This window comes from Myxocyprinus asiaticus, chromosome 46, assembly GCF_019703515.2.
Source record: "Myxocyprinus asiaticus isolate MX2 ecotype Aquarium Trade chromosome 46, UBuf_Myxa_2, whole genome shotgun sequence".
NCBI lineage: Eukaryota > Metazoa > Chordata > Actinopteri > Cypriniformes > Catostomidae > Myxocyprinus > Myxocyprinus asiaticus.
In genome coordinates, this window is record NC_059389.1 from 14,254,190 (window position 1) to 14,262,992 (window position 8,803).

The 8,803-nt window shown below is 44.3% G+C and overlaps 1 long non-coding RNA gene across 1 annotated transcript; it reads left to right on the top strand.

The window, feature by feature from the left end:
• LOC127436272 (uncharacterized) lies at positions 1-7,868 on the top strand. The gene is made up of 3 exons (XR_007896358.1): positions 1-73; positions 7,451-7,552; positions 7,673-7,868. It is a non-coding gene; the product is annotated as an uncharacterized LOC127436272 (long non-coding RNA).
• Positions 7,869-8,803: the final 935 nt, after the last annotated feature.

Here is an 8,803-nt window from a genome sequence, read left to right on the forward strand (position 1 = left end):
ATATGTTGACTCATTTAAACAACTGTTTCTTTTTTTAGGGTACAGAGGAACCATAACAGGCTCCTGTTGCCAGGTAAATAGCAGCTATATTTCTTTGAAAACTGTACATTCCTGAAGGTAGTGGATTAAAAGACAGGGGCCTAACACAGGCAGTTTAACACAAGCTTGCTATCTCCAAAATAAGATGTTGTCAAAGGGGTCAGGGGTTAGGAGCCACTCGACAAACCGTCTCTGTTTGAAGACGTTAAGAAGGTCCTACAGACAGTTGGGTGATAGGAAATCAAAATGACCTGTTTCGCTCTCAGACTCTAAATAATCCTCAGCTACAGAAGTAGAAAAAAGTGAAGAGTGTGGACTGAGTTTTCTGGGAGGTAAGAAAAAACGAATACACGTAGTAATTTAAGTACTCCTTTATTTCTATGGCCAAAGACAATGGACTAATAAAATAAACTGCTAAAACAATGCCTATTCCTACGGTTTGTTGCTATGGTAGTATTTAGTTATTCAGCTACATAAGTTATTTAAGTTTAGTGTGCTGATATGTACTTTCATATAGTGAAAGTGTAAATTGACTGCCATACTTGCAATGTGGACTTTTAAACCACACTATACACTTTCATGGGAAATTGATTAATTTACATTTGAAACATGTATTATGAGTTGAACATACTCATTATTTTATTTATTTATTTATTTTCTCCCCAATTTGGAATGCCCAATGCACTCTTAAGTCCTCATGGTGGCAAAGTTATTTGCCTCAATCTGGGTTGTGGAGGACGAATCTCAGTTGCCTCCGTGTCTGAGACCGTCAATCCGCGCATCTTAACACGTGGCTTGTTGAGCGCATTACTGCAGAGATATAGTGCATGTGGAGGCTTCCATGCACAACTCACCACATGCCCCACCGAGAGCGAGAACCACATTATGGTGACCACGAGGAGGTTACCCCATGTGACTCTACCCTCCCTAGCAACCGGGCCAATTTGGTTGCTTAGGAGACCTGGCTGGAGTCACTCAGCACGCCCTGGATTTGAACTCATGACTCCAGGTGTGGTAGTCAACGTCTGTACTCACTGAGCTACCCAGGCCCCCATACTCATTATTTTTAAGTTATAACCATTCAGTTATATTGAGTAAAGTTAGGAAATCCCATCAGACCTCCTTATGTTCCTTCTACTTAATTTTGCCATGTCAGTTATCTCCATCCATAGTGCATTTTTCAACATGATACAGCTATGGCATAATTTTAGAGGGTAAACTTTCCAGTGTTGGGTAAGTTACTCAAAAGAGGTAATCCACTACAAATGAGTAATTACTTCTCTAAAAACTGTATACATATTACTTTACTGATTACTTCATGGGAAAAGTAATCACATTACTAATTACTTCATTGGAAAATTAATCACATTACTAATTACTTTTACTTTCTAAAACATTTTTCATAAAAACAAAAAACATTTTCCTTGCAATGGATTAAAAATAATGTCTATATTTATAAAGTTATAGACCTCACATTTCTCCCTTACAATGACCCAGCTGTAGCAGAAACACAAACAGACATACATATTAACATAATTCATGTTTTTAAATGTGGTCTACATGAATAATATTATTTTAGAAATATGTGAAAGCCTAGTAACTTACTACTTAAATAATAAATTCTTTGAAGGTCAGTAACTGTAAACTGATTGAAAAATGTAAAGTGCAATGCATTACAATACTTTTTGACTAAAATGTAATTAGATTCCAGTAATTAAGTACTTTGATCAGATTACACCCAACACTGTACCTTTCTCAAATTTTCCTCTTTCATACACAGGTAATTTGGTAACACTTTACAATACAGTGCATTAATATGCATTAATTCATGCTTAACTAATGCACAGATAATATTTAGTTAATGTATGACTCATGATTAACTAAGCCATTAATTAATGATTGCCACATCAGCAACTAATAAAGATTCTGTCTGATTAATATATTAAGTCATATATGAATTGCTATTAATTAAATGTGTCATTGTTGATTAATTCCCTAATAACTTATTATATGAACTAATAGTGTTAATTAATGTGTTAATTACCACAATGAGCCGAAGCAATGTATTTGAACTTCCACCCAATACGGGTGCACTAATATGCATTAATACATGCTTAATTACTGCATTATTACTGCAAATTAATATGTTAATTACAACAATTTCTTAATGAAGAGTTAATAGTCATGTGCCTCAACAAGTAGTCATAACATAATGATATCTTTGCAAGCCATTAGTTAATGATTCATTGATAAATCCAAAGTACTGCCTAAAAAGTCATGACTTGAGAAATAATTTATCATTAATGACCATCATTGGACTTTATAAAAGCTGTTTATTTAACATCGGTTTCCAAAAACATTGCCTCACCAAAGAAAAAAATAAACAGAGGGATGCAGAGCTATTGTAAAGTGTTACCGGTAATTCTATAGTCTTAGCTCATCTATATTGAACACATGCTCAATAATGCAAGTTGTTTTGTGGAAACCAAAGTTTACCTTAGAAGGAACATTCATCTCCATGTTTCAAATAAAACACAACAATTTAATACAAAACACCATGGGTAACACTAAACAGGACTGTAAACACAAAGTCCTGGTTACTTTCATAACCTCCGTTCCCTGATGGAGGGAATGAGACATTGTGACGATGTAGTGACACTGAGAAAAGGCCAATGGGAATTGACGAGTGGAATTTGCATGCCACTCCCCCGGACATACGGGTATAAAAGGAGCTGGCTTGCAACCACTCATTCAGGTTTTGTGCTGAGGAGCCGAGACAAGGTCCCGGCCATTTCAGTGTTGTGGCAGGAGGGACACAATGTCTCGTTCCCTCCATCAGGGAACAGAGGTTACGAAAGTAACCAGGACGTTCCCTATCTGTCACTCACTCGACGTTGTGTCGATGACAAAATGCCACAACTAGCTGAACTGTGTTACGTGAACTGGCGGTGCGAGACGGGAAGACCATTGTGTGCCTCGTAGCCAGTGCACCCAGCCGTCACGTAACCTCCCCCAATGCTCTTACGAGTGTCGTATGGTCCCCTGCACCTCGGGGACAAGTTGACTGCCCATAAAATGGGGACCAGCTGCCCCAGCCGTGGCCTCTTCTCTTTCTTCTCCCCAAAAGGAAAAATAGTTCAGCTGGGGCCATATAGCATCCGCATTGGGGGGTGTTACTCCCAAGGGGGAGACACCGCGGAGACCACACCCTGCCCGAGGGGGAGGAATTGTGTGGAAATATGTCACATGGTCTTACCGAGTCTTGTCTGCAGTGTCTCATGTGGAGAAGTCCCCGTGGTAGGCCCTACACGGGGGGGCCTCTGCCCAAGGAAGATGCGGGTTCACCAACGGGGGAACCGTCTCGTGGAAGATACATCACATGGGGTTACAAATGGGTAACCAGCGCATGTGAAGCACCTACCCTTGCACAGGGTCTGTTCAAGTAGGTTCACTGGGGGGAATGCATACTTGCATAGCCCCCGGGACCAGCTGTGTGCCAGCACGTCTGTGCCGAGGGGAGCCTTGGTCAGGGCGTACCAGAGCGGGCAGTGGGAGGATCCTGGGAAGCAAACAGGTCTACCTGCACTTGACTGAATCGACTCCAAATCAGCTGGACCACGTGGGGGTGGAGACTCCACTCTCCCCTGAGCATGACCTGCCAGGACAGCACATCCACCGGTTGAGGTCGCCCAGGATGTGAGTGGCTCGCAACGACTCGAGTCGCTGTTGACTCCAGAGGAGGAGACGGTGGGCGAGATGCGACGGGAGTGCAAGCCGCCTTGGCGGTTGATGTATGCTACCTTCGCTGTCCATCCGGTCCAACACGTGCTTGGACCGGATGGTCGAGCAACACTGCCAGCAACTCGAGGCAGTTGATGTGCCAACGCAGTCGCAGCCCCGTCCAGGAGCCGGCAGCTGCATGCCCGTTGCATACGGTGCTCCAGCCTGACTTGGAGGCATCTGTCGTGATGACGACTCTCCTGGAGACCTGCTCTAGGGAAACCCCTGCCCATAGAAATGCCAGGTCTGTCCAAGGGCTGAACAAACGGTGACAGATCGGTGTGATTCCAGCACGATGTGCCCCATGGCGCCATGCCCATCTCGGGACTCGAGTCTGAAGCCAGTGCTGAAGCTGCCCCAGGAGCCTCTGAAATTGCTTAAGTGGGACCGCTGTCCTCCACCTGAACGATTTCAGGCAGTTCAGCACCGACTGCACGAGGGAGGTCCATCATCGAGACTGAGTCTAACTCCAACCCGAGAAAAGAGATGCTCTGAACCGGGGAGAGTTTGCTCTTTTCCCAGTTGACCAAAAGCCCAAGCCGGCTGAGGTGCCTACGCACCAGGTCCCTGTGCGCAAATAACAAATCCCGAGAGTGAGCTAGCATTAGCCAGTCGTCAAGATAGTTGAGGATGTGGATGCCCACTTCCCTTAGCAGGGCAAGGGCTGGATCTGTGACTTTCATGAAGATGCAAGGCAACAGGGACAGACCGAAGGGGAGGACCTTGTACTGGTAAGCCCTGCCCTCGAAAGCAAACCGCAGGAAGGACCTGTGTCGAGGTAAAACCGAGACATGGAAGTACACGTCATTCAGGTCTACTGCCGCGAACCAATCTTGATGCCGAACGCTTGCTAAAATAAGTTTCTGCGTCAGAATCTTGAACGGGAGTCTGTGCAAGGCCCGGTTCAGTACTCGCAGGTCCAAGATTGGCCGCAACTCACCGCCTTTCTTCGGTACAATGAAGTAGGGGCTGTAGAACCCCTTCTTCATCTCGGCTGGAGGGACAGGCTCTATCTCATCCTTCCACAGAAGGGTCGTGATCTCCGTACGCAGGGCAGCGGCGTTCTTGCCCTTCACCGAGGTGAAGCGGATGCCGTTGAACCTGGGCGGACGCCTGGCAAACTGAATCGTATAGCTGAGTCGGACGGTCCGGGTCAGCCGCCGCGACGAGTTGGAGAGCGCAAGCCATGCCTCCAAACTCCGGGCAAGGGGGACCAAGGGGACAATCATGTCGGACGTACCAGTGGGTGGGGCCACGCGGCGGGGCGAAGCCTGAGGCGCCACGTTGAGGGGGCTCGAGCCCCGAACCTGTGGCCGTGCTGAGTCTGGGGACATCAAAGCACTTACTTGGCTCCGGATACCCACCATAGGACCAGTCAAGGAGGGGGGAGGAGGGAAGTCATCCCCGTAGTCCAACAAAACCGCCCTGGTGTGGGTGTGTTTGCACTGGGTGTGTGACCCAGGAAATGAGGAAACCATTCTTTTGTTCTTCTGGGCATGCGGCGAAATCAACAGAAAAGGAAACAAAAGATTCTCCTCCCGGCGCTCCACCTGGGGATGGAGTGGTCTGTTCACCAGAGTGGAGAACGGAGGAGGAGGAGCTGAGAGACTGGGTCTGGGCAGCGAGAGATGCCCGCCACGTCCTCGTAAGCTCCTCATGCACCTCCGCAAAGAAAGGGACCGGGACAGAGCGGGACAGGCCCAGGAACCAATCGTCAAGCTGCGAGGGTTCAGGGGGGAGTGGAGGGTTCCACTCCAGCCTGACGCTCGCAGCCGCCAGGGCAAGCATGGCCGCCAGCTCCGTGTCGGCCTGCGACTGGGCGACTACACCCGAAGGTTGGAGTCCAGCCGAGTCCTCAGCGTCAGACTGGACGAGCCCACTCTTCGATGCTGCGATCAACAACTCATCCTCTTTACGAGCCCCGAATGAGACTGCAAACTCACCCTGAGACAAGCCGGCGGTGTCATCCCAGAACTCGACCGGGGCGAACGAGCGGCTCCCACTGGGGTCCCCAAATGGCCCCCAGTTCTAACCGACGCAGCCTCATACCCGTAGGTAGAAGGACCGAGGTGGGGAGCCACTGGGGTGGCTTTCCCTCTGACGAAAGAAAGCCACGACCGCAACGCTGCCATGGTCATGTTCTCACAGTGAGGACATGACCCGTCCATGAACGCTGTCTCTGCGTAGGCAGCACCCAAACACGTAAGGCAGCGATCGTGGCCGTCAGAAGCGGAGAGGTAACGACCGCAACCAGGAAAAATACACAAATGGAAAGACATCTTTAAAAAGACGCTCCCCGTGAGTGCCACTCTTTTGGAGGAAAATATACTCTTTTAGTCTGCTGAAGCGCCCAGGGGCGTTCTCTGCTCTCTAATGGTGCAGAGGGTAGAAGCCGCTGTAATGCACCGTAATCCAGCAGTTTGTAGAGGTGAATGGATTGGCGGAGGAATTCAGCTCAGTGAAACACAACCGCTTGGCTCCGAAGAGAAAATCTGAATGAGTGGTTGCAAGCCAGCTCCTTTTATACCCGTATGTCCGGGGGAGTGGCATGCAAATTCCACTCGCCAATTCCCATTGGCCTTTTCTCAAAGATCGGAGGTGTTTGGGGCTCCAAAGAGTGACCCAATGTCGAATGAGTGACAGATAGGTAACTACAACTCACAACACAACTTAATTTCCAACGACAGCTATTTATGCTCCAAATAACCCGCCATACCTTACACAGGCCTACCTACTTAAATATTCAGGTGTATGAGCCAAGCTGAGCTCAGCTGAAACAACTCAACTTTTTCTGACTTTAAATAGTTGATATAAATTCAGTAAAAACTAGTGCTGTCAGTCGATTACAATTTTTAATTTCAATTAATCGCATAATTTTACGTAGTTATTTGCAGATTTTGAAAGTGCTGTAATTTGACTCTAAATAAACAGTACTTCTTTTCCTGCCCTTGCACAGTATAAAGAGAGAAATGCACTAAAATAGCTCCAATTCAAGTAACATTGAACGTTTCCCAAAGTCTAAGTGGGAGTTTGACTAATTGAAAGAACTAGTCCCCACATAGATTGCACATTAATTGCAATGGGTATTAAATCTCTTAAACTCTCATCCTCCACAATATTAATCAGCTGGCAGACTGTGGCTATCTGCATTGTTACAGCAATCGTGAAGCTGTGTCCATGATTCACGTCAGGACGTCAGTGCCAGTGTCAAGTGCCATTTTGAACACCACATGAAAAGCACTTGAAGACAAAAACATCTCATTCTGCGTTTTGGTGATAGTGAAGCTTTGACCTGCTTCTGTGGTAATTAAAATGTGCCTTACGTAGGCTGAAAAATACTTTGTCACAGACACATCGCAAAGATTCTGCCCTTCCAACCAGTGTTTATGCTGGTTTATGCTTTATTAAAGTTAAATGCATTAATCGCGATTAAGAAAAAATTATGCAGTAAACTTTTTAAATTAATTGCATGCATTAATGCTTTAATTTTGACAGCTCTAATAAAAACATACAGAATACATTTTAAAACATATTATTATTAAGTAAAATGAAAAACATAATATGTATTAAAAGAGCATTAACAATTAACAAAAACAAAAAGAGACAAATGTTATTATTTTATTTTTTTCAGTGTACTGTATGTTGGACAGCACTGATTCATCAAAACATTCTGGCCCACTGTTTTGAACATCGCTAAGGACACATACAGTAATATCCTGAGGCCATCTCTTGGGTAAGCAAATGATATTTACAGCTGTTGTTCAAAAATTTTATTAGGACTTTATTAAGGGTCTGTAAAAAGGAAATGTTGTTCACCATACACCCCCATATTAACATGTTTTTTGCTGAACAGCAAGGGTGGCGCATCTACAGTATGACCTTTTCTTCTCCGGCAGCTTTGGAAGTTGTCCCTAAAATCACCGAGCACGTACAGAATTCAGTCCCCCCACAGGTTACAAACCAACATCAAATTTGCCTGGATGGCATCTCCTGAACCTTGCTGTACTCCATATTAAAAGCCCTTCCGCTTGGTGGCTGGACACAAATAAATAAATTGGTTTTCCACAAATGATTTGCACTTGATATCAGCTTCATGTGATTTAATTCCACAGACGGGCAGGCACCGAAAAGTCTAGAGAGAAGGCATTTATGACAGTTCCCTCCTTGACATTTAAATTTACTTAACTATTGTCTGGCAGACAAGAGAGGTTTTGACAATGCAGTCTTGTTATTTACTCAGTGATACTCCTAGTGTGCGGATGGTATATATGTCACGCTAATGACGGTTAAAACAATCAAATCATTTTAAATGTGTTCTTTGAAGATCAGTGTTCATCGGTGAGGACCTTGCAAAAAAAAAAAAAAAAAAATAATAATAATAATATATATATATATATAGAGAGAGAGAGAGAGAGAGAGAGAGAGAGAGAGAGAGAGAGTGAGAGAGAACCTGAAATAGCTTAGCTTTTTGATGTCATTGAGAAATTCCCTGAGGACAGTTTTCTTGCTCAGAAGTTGCTCTGTTATTGCTCTTAATGGATTTCACAGTTTTGTTTAAGTATCAGCTTTGTTAAAGATGTTTCTTCTAAAATGCCAGAATACAAAAACAACAACAACAAAAAAAAAACAGTAGAAACAAATGAGACTATTGTTGACATACAATAACACTAGTATAGAGCTATTTATTTAATGCAGATAGTATAGCTCAGATAATTGATTTTGGATTCTTTTGATGTGTTCATATTGAAATCTCAAACTTTGATTATAGGAGTTTTAATGTGACTTTGTCACATTTAATATTATGTTTTAGCTTGTATGTTTTTGGCCTTTTAGATAACAAAACTTCAGAGGCGCATTATTAAATTTTTGAACACAGTTGTTTGCTTATTGAAGTGACCACTTACAGTGTGACGAAGATCCCTTGGCCAAATTTGTCAAAAAAGTGAGTTCAATGTCCTTGTGTTTTTGTTTTTGTTTACTCCAT